The 16,526-nt window shown below is 44.2% G+C and overlaps 1 protein-coding gene and 1 long non-coding RNA gene across 3 annotated transcripts in view; both read right to left on the bottom strand.

Moving 5' to 3' along the window:
• LOC115537786 (uncharacterized) overlaps nucleotides 1-16,526 on the bottom strand; it is a 36,975-nt gene that overhangs the window by 15,882 nt on the left and 4,567 nt on the right. The gene's annotated exons all lie outside the window — the stretch shown is intronic.
• Nucleotides 12,657-15,018, bottom strand: LOC115537796 (uncharacterized). The gene is made up of 2 exons (XR_003974889.1): nucleotides 14,969-15,018; nucleotides 12,657-12,750 (listed from the first exon to the last, which is right to left on the bottom strand). It is a non-coding gene; the product is annotated as an uncharacterized LOC115537796 (long non-coding RNA).

Below are 16,526 nucleotides of genomic sequence, written 5' to 3'. Positions count from 1 at the left end.
AAAAATGCAGACGTTTTTTGCAAAGCAAACAATTTCTGTTCCCTCTTTCTTCATTTGTCACGTGAAGTTGTTCCCCATTTTGTTATACTTTCCATCATTGCCAGTACGTTTTTTTTTTTTATTAGATCAATATTAATTTAAACAAAAATAAATAAATATAAAGAGAAAAGTCGACTCTCTCTAACTTTCAATTCAATCTAAGTATTACAAAAAACATTTTATAACTTGTATTTTAAATGACCAAAGTCAATCAAACATCCGTGGTGTAAAATGCAACATTGTGTTTTTACACTTGGGGGAGTAAGGAAAGGGTGTCCGTTGTCTTCTTCACTAAACCATGTTCATTGGGCCAGTAACTGATAAGCCATCTTCACAAAAAAAATTCATGTTTATTGTGAAGGAATTAGGATGCGTCTTGCTGTCATTGTTATTATTTCATCCTTATTAGAGAAAGAATAGTAAATATTTTCTCTTTCTGTTCCAGAGAGATTATCTTCTAGCCCACTTTGGAGCGTTTCGATCACATTAGGAGTCCAGGGGTTCTAATTATCATTTTAATCATCACCATATTACTTTTTTAAACCTCCTGACTGTATGACCGGTACCATCAGACACAGCAGGGTCAGTCTGGGTCGTAGGGGCCAGGATTCAACGTTCACATGTCATTTATGTTTCTTTATTAGGCCGGGCTATTTCCTTATTATCTCTTTGTTAAATCATTAATCTTGTTGGGTTGGATTCTTCTCTTGTTTTTTCCTTCCTCATACTGTTTCACCTTTTACCGGAAGGTGTTCAGAAAGGTACCAAAGCAAGGTGGTGCACACCCACACCCACACCCACACACACACTTTGTGTCTCCTTCGCGTTATTCTTGTTGGCCAGAAGGTGAACTACATCGAGGTGGATTCACTGCCCCCTAGTGGCTCCACATGCAATAAGTAACAACACATGGCTTGATCAACAAACAGATGCGCATTATTTCAACACTACTTACAGTGAATGCTGATATGAGATCAAGGAGCAGGTAAGGGATAGACAGTGAGTACTGATATATGTGATTAAGGAGAAGGTAGGTGATAGACAGTTAAAACTGACACATGCGACTACCTGTGATACAGAAAATGTTGGATCCATCGAGATGGATAGTAACTTTATGGTTTATTAACAAATACAAATCATAAACAGGTTCACATATCTTTAATAACTTGACGGAGAGATGAGCAACGTTTGCTACAGTCCACTGGGTAGGCTAGTAGACTGATCTATCCAGCACACATCTAGGTGGACACGCCCACCTGTGATGTCATAAGGGGCCGATTTCCAAAACGGCTTGTAACGGCTAATCACACCACACCTGGTGGCATGTCATGGACCTTTAATCTCGCGTTCTCCTCGCCCAGGATCACCAACTCCGTAGCTGCCTGCCATCCACCCCGTGTGCTCCTCTGCCTGCCCAGCTGCCTGGAATCCACCCTTGCCTGTCCATCTCCTGTTGTTGTTCCCTGCCTCCTGCAGGTCGTCCTGTCCACCGACATCGCAGAGACCAGCATCACCCTCAACGACGCGGTGTACGTCATCGACTCCTGCAAGTAAGAAACCCGGTCATGATGTTTCTGAATGTGTCTTTGTATTGACGGTGTATATACTTTGGGTTTTGACCCAGTGTCTGAAACAGGCCACCTATATAAGGTGGCCTGTGTTCTATTATGTGCCTTTGGTTGCACCATGTACAGCACTTTGGCCATGAAAACAGTTTTTAAATGTGCCTTATGAATGGATTTTACTTAGTTACTTACTGTGGGGATTGTTGATGTTTCCTTGGGGTTGGTCACCAGAAGTGGACGCTGTGGACAGCAACGACGAGCTGCCCTCTCTGGGACGCCCCGTGGCCCACCGGGGAGCCCCGCCTGGGGGAGATGATGGTCATGGGAGGCCTCTTCAAGGGAGCGTCCTGCTCCCACCATAACCGCTCGTTTACATATCATAGAGGAGGGAGGAGGGGAAGAGGAGGAGGGGGACAAGGAGGTGAAGGAGGAGGCGGTGGAGGTGGTGGTGGAGGAGGAAGAGGGGGAGGAGGGAGGGGATGATGATCATGGGAGGCCTCTTCAAGTGAGTGTCCTGTTCCCCACCACCAGCGCTCATTCCCATCTATTCTGTATCTATGTTTGAACACTGCGTCCAGAAGCCAAACTCATTTGAGTTACTAGTGCTTGTATTGAAGTTACTCGTCGCTTTTCCAACAGTTACCTGTTACTATTTTAACTAGTGACTTTATATTGTTGATCCTTGCTTCGTTAGATGAGTACTAGGCCCTGTCCCATTCCTCTCCCCTTAACGAGAACACTTCCCTCCACAGTAAAGAGTGAAGTGATAGTGAAGATCGATCCCTATGAAATGTGACACCACTATAATTAATATTATGCAAATTAGCGTAGTGAACGTGCTCCCCTACGTCACGCGCCAGCAACCGACGTGTCCACACTACAGGAAGGAGCCTACTACTATTTTCATTCACGTTTGAAAATGTCACCCTTGTGTCGAAAAATAAGACAACCTACACATTCAGATCGTACAGTTAAATCCAGTCTACGGATAAAATAATTTAACATAATGTATAACAGTTTGAGAAACATGGAAAAATAGCCGCTTGCTGAGTTCGCAACGTGTCCTGGGTCATACGTGATACTCCCTTGGCTGTAAGTGATGGTACCGAGCTGGCGAGCTGCCAAGGGACTTTAAGGGGAAATAGGCCCTCTCTCTTGCCCCTAAGTATTGGATCACCCTGCCCCTCCGAGGGAACGCACAACTTCTAGGGCCAGGGCTCAAATCTAGGGCTAGGGGGAATAATAGGATGGGGCCCTAGATACTATTGCAGCCCTTCTAGGCGCTATAAATGTTATACAATGTGGTTTGAATTAAAAACACACATGACCAAACCAGCAATTATAGAAATCAACTCTATTCTAGTCTTCATTTCTGGTGTGTGTGTGTGTGTGTGTGTGTTGTGTGTGTGTGTGTGTGTGTGTGTGTGTGTGTGTGTGGTGTGTGTTGTGTGTGTGTGTGTGTGTGTTGTGTGTGTGTGTGTGTGTGTGTGAGCAGAAGCGCCTCAACACGTCCACCCTGAGGATGACCCTGGAGGCCAAGGTCCAGCTGGAGGACATCCTCTCCATCTCTGGCTTGAAGGTGATTGGTTCACGTCCCCCTTGCCCCGCCACCGCAGTCTCTCCTAGGGTCTGGAATCAGCCGGGACGATGCGGTATGAAAAGCCGTTGTGTAAATACTGAGATTCTGTAAATATTGTGGAAACGGTATTTCGATCTTTCTGGAAGGTTTACGTGGTGGTTTCTGTTCTACAGGTCCTCAATGCAAATGGGACGATTGTCGAGCATGCATAACATTAAGCGATACTCTATTGAGCAATGTTGTCAGATAGAAACAAATCAGTACCTTCCTATAGAGCGCACTCTATAGGAAGGTACTGATTTGTGTCAATCTGACAACGTTGCTCAATCAAGTATCGCTTAATCAAAGAGTCCCGGTTCTCCCATGAATGGATTCCTATTCCCCCAGTCCCTGCTTGCTCTGCCCTGAGTCAAACCCCTGCATCCAGACATCGTGGCTCTGTTGCTTTTCTTGCATATTCATCGACATTTGGTCTGCGGATGGAGTTTTAGTCTTCAGGTAGTCGGTCTGAAATGTTGGTAATCGGTCATCGTATGACGTGTGTCTAACCAGAGAACCATGAGTGTGTTTATCAGAGGGTCTGATGAGCCGGGGTGTTGAACGCGGAGGGGGCAGACAACGGTCTGGATGTGGGGGTCAGCCTGTTGACCTTTGGGCTCCTACCCCAACGGGTGCTCCTACATGGAGAGGCGGGGATCCTGACCCCGGGAATGAGGCGACGCCCTCATCCACAAGACCTCCGTCCGACTGTCCTTCAGCAGCCAGGACATGACCTTCCCCTCGCCCTGCTTCGACTTCGGGGAGAAGGTCAGCAGATATTTGCGTTCTCAAAATGACAAAACATCTGCATTGTATATTAACAGAAAAAATGTATCAAAATTGAAGAGATTGATAATCTGGGAAACTACAAAAATCACAGCACCTTATCGGCCCAAAATGTATCAAGAAAAATATGAAAATGGTTTAATTTTGATTGACAAGGTGTGCGTGTGTGGTACTACCTGGAGGAGTGCATCCAGTAGGGTGAGGATGGAGATGAGGACGTAAGGAAACCTTTGCACCATATAACGTGAACTACCATCTAAGGGCCTGATGCATTACCACAGGCCTGCTGTCTCTGAACCAATCAGAGAGCAGAGTTCGCCAGATAGGCTAGGCTCGCCAGAGCCTAGCTGGTTAGCTCGCCAGATAGGCTCGCCACCTTTTTACTTACTTTTTGTTTTTGTATATGCGTGTGTGGTTAAAAAAATCTGACTCCACTGTTGTGTGTGGTAATATCCTCCCTCCACACTGATGAAGGGGTGAATGGAGACTCCACTGTTGTGTTGGAGGAAACGACTCCAGAAGACTGGAGGATTTCAACTGAACTACCGGGGAAGAATCGTACTGAACACACGCGAACGTTCATTTGACGCACTGAGTAGTTTATTAACATTATGAATTTATGAACAATTACAATCATAAGGCATCTTTAATGACTGAACATGTTGACTTGTTCCCAAAGAACACAAAAAACGATCATCCGTTGAAAGTAATTTACAACATTGTTACCCTTTCCCATAGAACTCTTATCATCATTCATGATTATGTTTGTTAAATCTGCTTTAAATCACTTTCCATGTCAGGCATGGCAAAATATAAACTGATTTTGGATTCCTTCAAAACGATGTTTGAAAATATCTAAAATATTGTAGTAAATAACACTCAATAAACATTTAAACACATTTTACCTTAGAAAGTAAATCTTTGTACAACCTGCTTAACCCAAAGGAAGATCTTCCTTTCATGGTTTATGCTGAACCTTCCAGAAGCCCAATAAAATGCAGCATTTGGAGTTCAGAGGAGCATTTAAATCAATCACAAAGTGTTGTACTTCCACTGAACGGGTTGACCCCTCAGAGCACCAACAGCTGCTGCTCAACAACCCGATGCACTACAGGTACGTCCATGGGTCCACAGGTATTCAAACGTCCCCCTAACAGCTGGTCCTCAACAACGTCAGGACTGTGAGGACCCCCCAGACCCAAGCGGCCCCCTCTAATCTGACGCTCAGCAGCCCAGCTGAACACAGAGAGGGCTGAGAGATGAACCACGAGAGACACTGATGTTACCTGCTGCTTACCACCGGCACACTGACCTGCTGTGGGTTTAGATCCATGAACGGTGTGTGTGTGTGAGTGCATGTCTGTGTAAATAAGTCTGTGTACGTGTGTGTGTGTGTGTGTGTGTGTGTGTGTGTGTGTGTGTGTGTGTGTGTGTGTGTGTGTGTGTGTGTGTGTGTGTGTGTGTGTGTGTGTGTGTGTGTGTGTGTGTGTTAAATAAGTCTGTGTAAGTGTGTGTGTGTGTGTTTATAGAGTGCGATGTGTTTGTTTGTGTGTGCTTGTGTGTGTGTTTGTTTATAGAGTCATGAACGATGTGTTTGTTTGTGTGTGCGTGTGTTAATTTCTATGTACAATGTGTTTGTTGGTTTGGGTGTGTTTATGACTGTTTACATGTGCGTGCTTTTCCATGGGTCTTTTTGTGTGTTTGTGTGTCTACAATGGACACTCCCAGAGACGCTGAGGAACCACTGTTACCTAACATAAACCCAGGGAGGAGGACCTCCTGGGTGAAGGGAGGCCTGGAAGGTGTGGAGGAGTGTCAGTGTGTCTGAGGGACCCTCCTCCACCTGGGGACACTCTGTAGAAGGACAGAGAGCCAGCGGGCCGGTCCCAGATACACTCCTACTCTGTTAGAGCGAGGGGGGGGGAGACGTATGGTTTGTTCCAATACGGTCGTGATAGGCAGTGTAGACATGCATCATCATCGTCGTCATTACAACCAAGACTCCAGGACTTGTTGTTCAATCCAAACCAGGCCCTCAGTACCCCCTCCTCTCCTTGTCATTCCTCTGTATGCCACTCCTATACCAACCCCTCCTCCCCGCTCTACCTCCCAGTAGCAGCGGCCCAGTCAGACCGTCTTCTAACCAACACCTGGTGCCAGCCGTCAAACCTCTCTGGGTGATCCGGATACGACTGGTCCTCTTCAACCCGCGTCACCTTCCTGCTGTCCTCAGACAGAGAGAGGTAACTGTAGGCTGTGTTGGGGTCCAGTGTGAGTTCACAGGCATCTGACGGGAGAAAACACGATTAGGCTGCTAAACCAATATTATTAATTATAATCATCATCATCATCATCGTCATCATTATTAAATAAACAGCATCACCAGCTCTAATTTAAATCTAAGGTGAAACACATGCATCATTCAAAACATGTTAATATGATTATTATGTGCCATAGCTAATGTAATGACAGGAATTAAAACAATATTATAATTATTATAATGGTGACAAGATGATAGTTTAATTTAATAGTTTTTGAATATAAAATAGACATGTAATTATGATTAACAGTATCCTGATTATTATGGTGTTATGTCCAATGTTGTAAAATCATCACTCCTGATATAATCACAGCAATTATGTTAATGTTTATATATGTAAGATACATGATGTCAGTCATCAGCTTCATTCCCAGATATCGGAATGAACAGACGTCACCTCCTGCTGTGTGGATGGACTTTCCCTCTCAATAGTCAGTGTGCGTTGTGATGAATCAAACAGACACTTACACTTCTCTAGAGCTGGTTTCAGCCTCCACACTCCACCGTGCTCCACACTGGGGGGGAAACAAAGTGAGAGCAGCATGTTGAAACATTCACCATCATCATCTGCCGTCTCATCACTTTCTACACAACATAAGTTACAACTGCCTTTTCAAACAACTTCATCTAGCAGAGGGTTGAATCCTTGTAGGAGGCATTTTCTCTGAATGGTGAGCTGTCCTCGCCATACCTGAGAGTGTCCAGTCTCCAGCGTGGATCCTCCAGTCCAGCAGAGAGCAGCGCAGCTCCTGAGTCTCCTGGGTGATTGTAGCTCAGGTCAAGCTCTCTCAGATGGGAGGGGTTGGAGCTCAGAGCGGAGGCCAGAGAAGCACAGCCTTCCTGTGTGACCAGGCAGCCAGACAACCTACACACACACACACACACACACACACACACACACACACACACACACACACACACACACACAACACACACACACACACACACACACCACACACACACACACACACACACACACACACATTCATTTATTCTATCTGGAAGAGAATATTTCTTACTGAAGTAAACAGATAAAATAAAGTATTAATTCCATATGATGGGACAACTAAAGCTTTATGATTTAATTTAGATCACAGCCCGTCTAGAGCCACCATCACCGAGCCTCATGTCTACACTAATGGCAACTCCTCAGAGTTACATAACATATAACACATAACATCCATAACATACAGACAGCAACCCCTAACCCTAACCCTCACATGAGCTGGCCAGAGTTACATCACATATAACATACATAACATGCTAGCAGTTAACAGGACAGCAACCCCTCACCCTCACATCAGCTGGCCAGTGTTCTGTCAGCTAGAATAACCTGTTAACTAATGACACACTAGCAGCTAACAAGACTGCAAAAATAAACAACCCTTCAAAAAAAGGATATCTTCCTAAAATCCTCGTCCTCTAAAGTTCTGTTCCTCCTCTGGCCTCTTGGCCTCCCTCCTCCCATCTGTGCTCCACTGACATGTTGACCCCAGCCTACAAATGAATAATGATGCTGAATCTGGTGGGGATCTTAAGCCCAGTTCAGACCAAAGATTCGCCTCGCAACGAGGCTGTTTTGGAACGTCGCAGGGGAAGAGTTGCAGCAGCGTGACCTTAACCCTAACTTCAGGTCAACATTGGGGATCGCAATTATTTCCTTCGAAATGTGTTCAACCAAAAAGTGGCCATTTCAGTATTATTTATCTGTAATTTATTTGATTAAATCCAAATTTTGTTTGTGATGATGTATGAAATAACCCATTCCATCAATTGACGACTGCATTTTACAAGTGTGTTATGAGTGGCGGGGCATGCACTCATTTAACATGCCCTGGGAATGTATAAATGTTCTTGAAACTTAAAACTGGACCATATATTCATTAGAGTTGGATTTCAACTCAATGCAGGACCACTATTGGAGTGGATTTGACGAACATTGGAATAAAATTAATTGTTTGGAGTGATGCGGCAGAACGAATCAAGGAATGGGCGCAGTATCGGCCCAAAAGCAACAGGCCTACAATGCGCTTTACAAAGTAGGAAGGCGAGAATATAGCCTAGTCCCCCCCCATTTGCACACAAATTCTCGAAGGGGATCAATAAAAATAAACCAACAGTTTTTTGCAAATAGAAATCTCTCTACAAAGTTAGAAATGCTCATGATGATATCGCTGCGTTGTCTCTGTGGAGACAGCTCAGCAACACCTCTGCCCAAGCCCCCGCCCCCCCCCCCCGGAACCGCGGAGCCGTCACATTTACATCAGAATGAAACCCAATAAACCGCCAATGTGTGTGTAGGGTCCGGGAGGCTAAATTGGGGTGCAAGCTCAAGCAACCTAATCGCAAACCTAAGTTAGGCTACTTTTTAGCGTGATGCTGATGCTGTTGCGGCTCTCAGCTGTGCCAGAGCGTTCACAGTTGCTAGGGAAACCACCTGACGTCGCCGCCCGGTGCAGCAGTTTGAACTGCCCCATTTTTAGAACGTCGCAGCCCGTCTCGTCGCAAGGAGTTGGAAGGAGTTGCGAGTTGCAAGTCGTTGCGAGGCTAATCTTTGGTCTGAACTGGGCTTTAGACACGTGTCGTCTGTTCTTTTAGATAACAGCCCACCTAGTCCTGGATTATCCCTTACTATCAAACAACCTAAAGACAAATTTAACCCTAACCCTGACCTGAGAGTTTCCAGTGTACAGTGTGGACTCCCCAGTCCAGCAGAGAGCAGCTTCACTCCTGAATCCTGCAGATCGTTGGTACTCAGGTCCAGCTCTTTCAGACTAGAGGAGTTGGAGCTGAGAACTGAGGCCAGAGCTTCACAGCATCTCTCTGACAGATGACAGCCAGTCAGCCTTCACACACAAAATAAAAGACCATGTTACTGTGTTTATGACTTTAACATTTTCCATAATTGAAAGAGAAGTTACGCCAATGTTAATTTTTTTTATGTTTAAATTCTAATAATAAGCTTTAAAAAAAGCCTGACTACATGTGAATAGGTAGAATAATAATAATAAAAAATAGTAAACTGTACATTCTACATTAAATGTCTTTATTGAAGTTTTTTTGTTACTTTTTTTTTATAAAGACTCTTGTGCTGTAAAGGTTTGCACATTGAGTAAAACTGACCTGAGAGTCTCCAGTGTACAGTGTGGACTCCCCAGTCCAGCAGAGAGCAGCTTCACTCCTGATCCTGCAGATAATTGTAACTCAGGTACAACTCGCGCAGACTAGAGGAGTTGGAGCTGAGAACTGAGGCCAGAGCTTCACAGCATCTCTTTGACAGATGACAGCCAATCAGCCTGCACACACAATAAACAGAACATGTTAGGAACCCTGATTTAATGTTTTAGACGACTTTTCTGATAGTTAGCTATCAGAAACTTTTCTTTTCTGATAGTTGTATAAAAATGATGATACATTATTCTTCTGTTAATTATATTGTGGTGATCACGGCCGTGGTCACCGTGTCCGGGTGCCGCAAAGGATCCTTGGAGCCTCGGGGGGAAGCGGCACCGCCACCAAGGGAGTCGTGTGTGTGAGTATGAGAGTGTGGTGTGTGTGTGTGTGTGTGTGTGTGTGTGTGTGTGAGTATTCGTGTGTGAGTATTCGTGTGTGTGTGTGAGTATTCGTGTGTGTGCGTGCGTGTGTGCGTGCATGCGTGCGTGCATGCGTGCGTGCATGCGTGCGTGCGTGCGTGCGTGCGTGAAGCGCTCGCGTGTGTCTGTGTGTGTGTCTGTGTGTGTGTAAAAAAAAAAGGCTACGTTTCCTGAAACTCCTCTTAACATGAACGCGCGTGCATTGCTCTAACGACGTTTGTAGGCTTGCAACTGTCCACTGACACGGTGCTGGAATGGGCTCTATAGGAGGGGGAGACGCAGGATTGTCGATGGAAAATAGGGTTAAATAGGGTTCAAATATGTCCCCATCAAGGCTAACGACAGAGTATCCTACGAAAAGAATAGACTACAATAATATGAATGCCGAAGATATAACAACACAATTGATTAGGCCTGGGCTGACATATGCTTTGTCAGTCCTAATCTTGAACGCACTGTGCGTATATTTTTTCGAGGCATTTTCCCCCCTGAAACAATTCCATATTACAAAAATCTAAAACAGCTTGTGTGACAACTACATTTATCTTAATGTGCTGATTTCTGAAACATGCTTTGTTCAGTGAAGAGAGCAGACTTTATCTGATTCCTTAAAAGGTTTCATGGATTGGCGCGCACTCTCTAGTCTAGAATCTTTGGTGTAAACATTAAAAATGCAACGTTCCATACATTCATTATCAGTCAAAGGCAGAGGCTGGGCATTGACACACGGCTATTGCTGACCCGATTAGAAGCGCATGGTCTAGATCCTGCCCATATTGTTGGGCAGGATGATGTGTAGGCCTCTTTACACTGCCAAGCCGGTTCGGTCGCAGCTTGGCATGCCCGGCGACTTCACCGTCTTATCTTAAGTTTCCTGTGTAAAACCGAAGGGGGTCAAATCCCCCGTTCGTCACGGCGCGGGCTTTCTTGGTTCACTGGAGAAGGCGGGGCTGCGCACAGAGTTTAGACCTCTTTAGAATAATTTGCATACTCCCGAATGTTTTATTTTTTTTATGAATGAAGTCACCCGCATGCAAAAATGAGTTCACGTCAGTGTAGGCTATAAACGCGTTGAACAATTTACAAGTGCAAAAATGCCAACATATTCTTTATTTTGCTGACTAAATTAACTAAATTGGGGTGCTAGCTCAAGCAGGCAATTTACCTCGGGTAGTGTTAACGCGTGGATCGTGCCGCGAAAAAAAAGGCGTGCATAAGACGGCATATTTGGCAGTGTAAATACGCCTTGTGATGGTGCTGGTAATGTAAGCGGGAAAGCGCGTGGCATTCAGGCACGCATTGCAGCACAGTTTCCCGCAGAAGTCTACGTTCACTGCAGAAACCACGCTCTCGATTGTGCACTCTACTATAAGGTCAGGGATGTTCGTTACTGTCTAGACACGGTCCAATTAATAATGAACTTCAACACAGCCATAAAGCACGAAGCGCCTTCAGTGCTTTATGGCAAACAATCGCAACAAAAAACGCCTGCAGAAATTCCCCGACACCCGCTGGTCTCAGCCTGATTCATGTACAGTATGTCTTCTGTCATTAATCAATATGAGGACCAACCACGATGGTTGAATTAAAATCAGAGGGAGACAGCAAGTGCAGCTCGAAAGCGACCTCCCACACAAGACGAATGGAATCATTTGAAATTATTATATGCCTTGAGGGTTACCTTGGGACGTGGCGTTTGATCGGTACATTTCGGCTGCGCATTTATTTTTGGAATTTTAAATTGCTGCAATAAATTATGTTGTTGTTGACTCTGTCTCGGTCTTTGCTTTTTAAATCTTACAGTAGTCTATGAGTAATATATTGGCGGTAACCACTGTTTAGGAGGTATTGCGAAATGGTGCCAGCTGGACATTCTGTGGTATTGGATGTGTTTTAATAAAACACATCCAATACCACAGAATGTCCAGCAGGTGACTCCACTGAGGCTATAGTAACGATGCTCTTAGCACCCTACGAGCACCCCTGGAGCCCTCGTTAGCCAGGATCCCTTGGTGGCGACGCTGCCCCCCGGGCCTCCCAGGATCCTTTGCGGCACCCGGACACGGTGACCACGGCCGTGATCGCAAAAATATCATTTTCATTGGAACAACTCAAGAATTTATATTTTTTGTATGCGTATAAAGTCTTTGTTATGTTATACTTTTTTACACGTCAAACAATTTAAGACATATTAAAAATAAATAAAGGCAACTCTCGGGTCGTGTGGTGTATTGTGTAACTGCTTTAAACCGGGTCTCCCGTTGGGTCATTCCTGTGCTGCTCGCCAAAATATAATAATTCTAGGTAGACCTATAACCTTTGATTGATGCAAATACTGTGACTTCATTTGTTTAACTCGCACTCTCCCGTTAACGGGAGATTGTGGGAGGGCACTATTATTATATTTTGTGTATATAATTGAAAAGATGCAATGGCAACTCGGATAACTTTTCAACTTTTCATTTTCGCACCGCACATACAACAAGGTGTAATATGTCCAATGGCACCACCCTGATAAACGTGGTCAGCAAAGGTACTGAGTCATTCGATTATATATTTAGACGACATTTAGGATTGATCCTTAAACCAGGGGCCAATAGTCGTCTTTTAATAATCTCCTGATACGGAACTGTTTGCACGTTGAGTAAAACTGACCTGAGAGTTTCCAGTGTACAGTGTGGACTCCCCAGTCCAGCAGAGAGCAGCTTCACTCCTGAATCCTGCAGACCATTGGAACACAGGTCCAGCTCTCTCAGACTAGAGGAGTTGGAGCTGAGAGCTGAGGCCAGAGCTTCACAGCAGTCCTTTGACAGATCACAGGAATTCAGCCTGCACACACAATAAAAAGAACATGTTAGGAAGTGAGATTAAAAGTGCTTAAAGGACCCAACTAGTTCACAGGAGAAACATGGTGTAGCTAACGAACAGCACAGGGCTGCCATGGGGCAGCACTGGAGGGGAGGACGTCCAGTGATGCTAGCGCCTCGGCTCTCCACGCTGCTATCAGGGATCAGGGAAGGGAGCTCAAGGAGATGACTGTGAACATTCAAACTTCCTTCAGCAGTCCCCTGATGGCCGTAGGGATCCTGAACTCTGTGTGAACAGAGTCAGACCTAACGAAGCAGAGGGCTGTGGAGCCAAGGAGGGCCTTCAGCGCTCTATCAATCCCAATGCTTCCTTCTGTGAGACTATTAATTCATTAATTCAACCTTTTATTTTGATAAACCATCATAAATGTGCTTAAGCTCATTTACATAAACCTATAACACTGAGGGCACTTGCCCTTCCTGACTTCAGACACTTATAGGGGGCTTCAAAACAAGGACGACTATGAAACCCCTCTGGGGCTTTGCTTCTTTACATATTCAAACGTTTGATCTTATTCTGTATTCCTACATATTAAACAGATACATATTGATCTGTATTTCTACATATTCAATCGTTTTATGTTGCTCTGTATTTCTACATATTCAATCTTTTTATGTTTATGCATTCCTACATATTCAATCTTTTTATGTTTATGCATTCCTACATATTCAATCGTTTTATGATGCTTTGTATATCTACATTTTCAATAATGTTGTTTTGTATTACTACATAGTCAATAGTTTTATGTTCTGTATTTTAACATATTAATTTATGTTGTCCTGAATTTCTACATATTCAATTCTATTATGTTGCTCTATATTTCTACATGATCAATAGTTTTATGTTGTTCTGTATTTACACATATTAAATTGTTTTATGTTGCTCTGTATTTCTGCATTTATTGTTCTGTATTTCTACATCTAAAATTGTTGGACCTTGTTCTGTATTTTATGTCTTCAATTGAAGTTCTGAAGATAAAATATATATAAAGTATATCTGTAAAAAATGATAACGTAACAAAGACCTTATAAAGTCATGGCAACAAAAAAGAAATTGTTGAGTTTCTCCTATGAAAATTATACATTTATGAACTTGAAATGAACTATACATTCATATAGCGCTTTTCAAGTCAGCTTACATTGACTTCATATAGGGCTTTACAGTGAAGGGGGGACCTCACTAACCATCACCAATGTGTAGCATCCACATGGGTGATGCACGGCAGCCAATCGGCGCCAAAACGCTCACCACACATGAATTGTGAACGTGTGATTGGAATGTCATATTTTACTTTGTTGATGTACATTGTCATGTACATTACCTTTAACACACACACTTACATACACCTATAGACATGCTTACACTACCAAGGGACCACAATGGAAATAAGCCCATGTGCTTTTATGTGTTATCCTTTTGACCTGTTCATTTGTATGCTTACGTTTGTGCATGTGTCAAAGAATTTCAATCATTTCAATCAATCAATTACACACCAGCTTGAGGTGGAGAGTGAGGGGATGAATGAATCATCCATTTAAACAGGGGGATGAATAGGGGGCCAGATTGAATGAGCCTGGTTGGTCAGTTTAAGACGGGACCCGGGGAATCCCCTCCTCTTTTTGAGATAAGTGCCCTGGGATCTTTAATAACCTCAGTGAGTCAGGACCTCGGCTTTACGTCTCCTCTGAAGGACGGCACCTTCAACAGCCCAGTGTCCCCGTCACTGCACTGGGGCATCAGGATTTATGCTCTGGCCAGAGGGAAGAGTGCCCCCTACTGGCCACCAACCGACACCACTTCCAGCAGCAGCTCAGTGTTCCTAGTTGGTCTCCCATCCAGTACTAACCAAGCCCACCTGCTTAGCTTCAGAGGTTCAGCTAAGGCAGGGTCTACATGGGTCTGGCTGCTGGTTTAATTAGACCGATAAACTTTAATGGATGCAAATACTGTGACTTCATTTGTTTAACTACCACTGTCCCGTTAACAGGGGATTGTGGGAATGCACTTTTATTATATGTCCAATGGCACCACTCTAATACATGTGGTCATCATAGGTACTGAGTTATTATCTGATATAGTTTGACGTCATTTAGGTGTGATTCTCAGACCAGGCGGCAGAAGGTAAAAGTCTTCTGAAACCGACCTTGTGGTGTAACAGTTTGCACTTAGTAAAACTGACCTGAGAGTTTCCAGTGTACAGTGTGGACTCCCCAGTCCAGCAGAGAGCAGCTTCACTCCTGAATCCTGCAGACAATTGGTACTCAGGTCGAGCTCTCTCAGACTAGAGGAGTTGGAGCTGAGAACTGAGGCCAGAGCTTTACAGCATCTATTTGACAGATGACAGCCAATCAGCCTGCACACACAATAAACAGAACATGTTGAGAACCGTGATTAAATGTTTGATAAGACTTTTCTGATAGTTGAACAAATGATTATACATTAGATCTTTAAATGGTAGTTACATATTAGGTGTACAATGTTGATACTAACAAAAATGCTATAACAGAAAACGGTATCATAATATTACTTTTATAGAATTATGTATATAGTGTGTATCGTAAAACATGTTATAAGAATGTATATATTGTATGTTATTGTAACTTTTGTATTCTAGTATTATGTATATTGTATTGTGCGCATTGCAATACATGTTCTGAGTGCACCGTCAGAGATGTTTTTAAATTTACTATAACTTTTATATTCTAGTATTATGTATAGTGCTGTATTGTTAATACATGTTATGAGTGAACCTACAGAGATGTTTTGGAGGCTTTGACCAATGGCAGCAGCCCCAGAAGACCCTCGTCAGAAGCAGAGTATTTCTTCAGGTAAAACACGTCCAGCTGCTCTTCTGATGTCAGTACGATGAAGACCAGAGCTGACCACTGAGCAGAGGAGAGGGATTCAGTGGAGAGACTTCCTGATGACAGGTACTGTTGGATCTGCTCCACTAGAGAACTGTCATTCAGTTCATTCAGACAGTGGAACAGATTGATGCTCCCCTCTTGAGAGAGATCTCCACCTATCTTCTCCTTGATGTAATGGACTATTTGGGTATTGATTTGTGACCTCCTTCCTGTCAGCCCCGATGGAACGTTTTTTGTTAGATTGCCCAGTAATTTACTTCCTCTTGGTCCCAGCAGACCTTGTAGGAGCATCTGATTGGTCTCTAGAGAGAGGCCCAGGAGGAAGCGGAGGAACAAGTCCAGGTGTCCGTTCTCACTCTGTAAGGCCTTGTCCACAGCACTCTGGTAGAGGGGGAGGAGTTCAGCTTCCCTGGAGGTTGGCTGTTCTTCTAAGAGCAGGTTGACACCAGTGTTGATGTAGGACAGAAAGACATAAAGGGCAGCCAGAAAACTCCTGGATGCTCAGATGGACGAAGCAGAACATCCTGTCCTGGTGCAGTCCACACTCCTCTTTAAAGATCTGGGTGAACACTCCTGAGTACACTGAGGCTGCTCTGATATCGATGTCACACTCTGCCAAGTCTGCCTCGTAGAAGATCAGCTGGCCTTTCTCCAGCTGGTAAAAAGCCAGTTTCCCCAGAGAAACAATGATCTCCCTGCTCTCCGAACTCCAGAGTGGATCAGTTTCAGCTCTCTCACGATACTTCCTGTCCCCCTGTATGGACTGAACCCTCAGGAAGTGGCTGTACATCTGAGTCACGGTCTTGGGCACCTCTTCTCCTCTCTGGATGTTTTGAAGAAGTCCACTAGAAACTGTAGCAGTGATCCAAC

Source organism: Gadus morhua, chromosome 23 (genome assembly GCF_902167405.1).
Source record: "Gadus morhua chromosome 23, gadMor3.0, whole genome shotgun sequence".
Taxonomy (NCBI): Eukaryota; Metazoa; Chordata; class Actinopteri; order Gadiformes; family Gadidae; genus Gadus; species Gadus morhua.
This window is presented reverse-complemented; position numbering and strand designations above follow the sequence as displayed.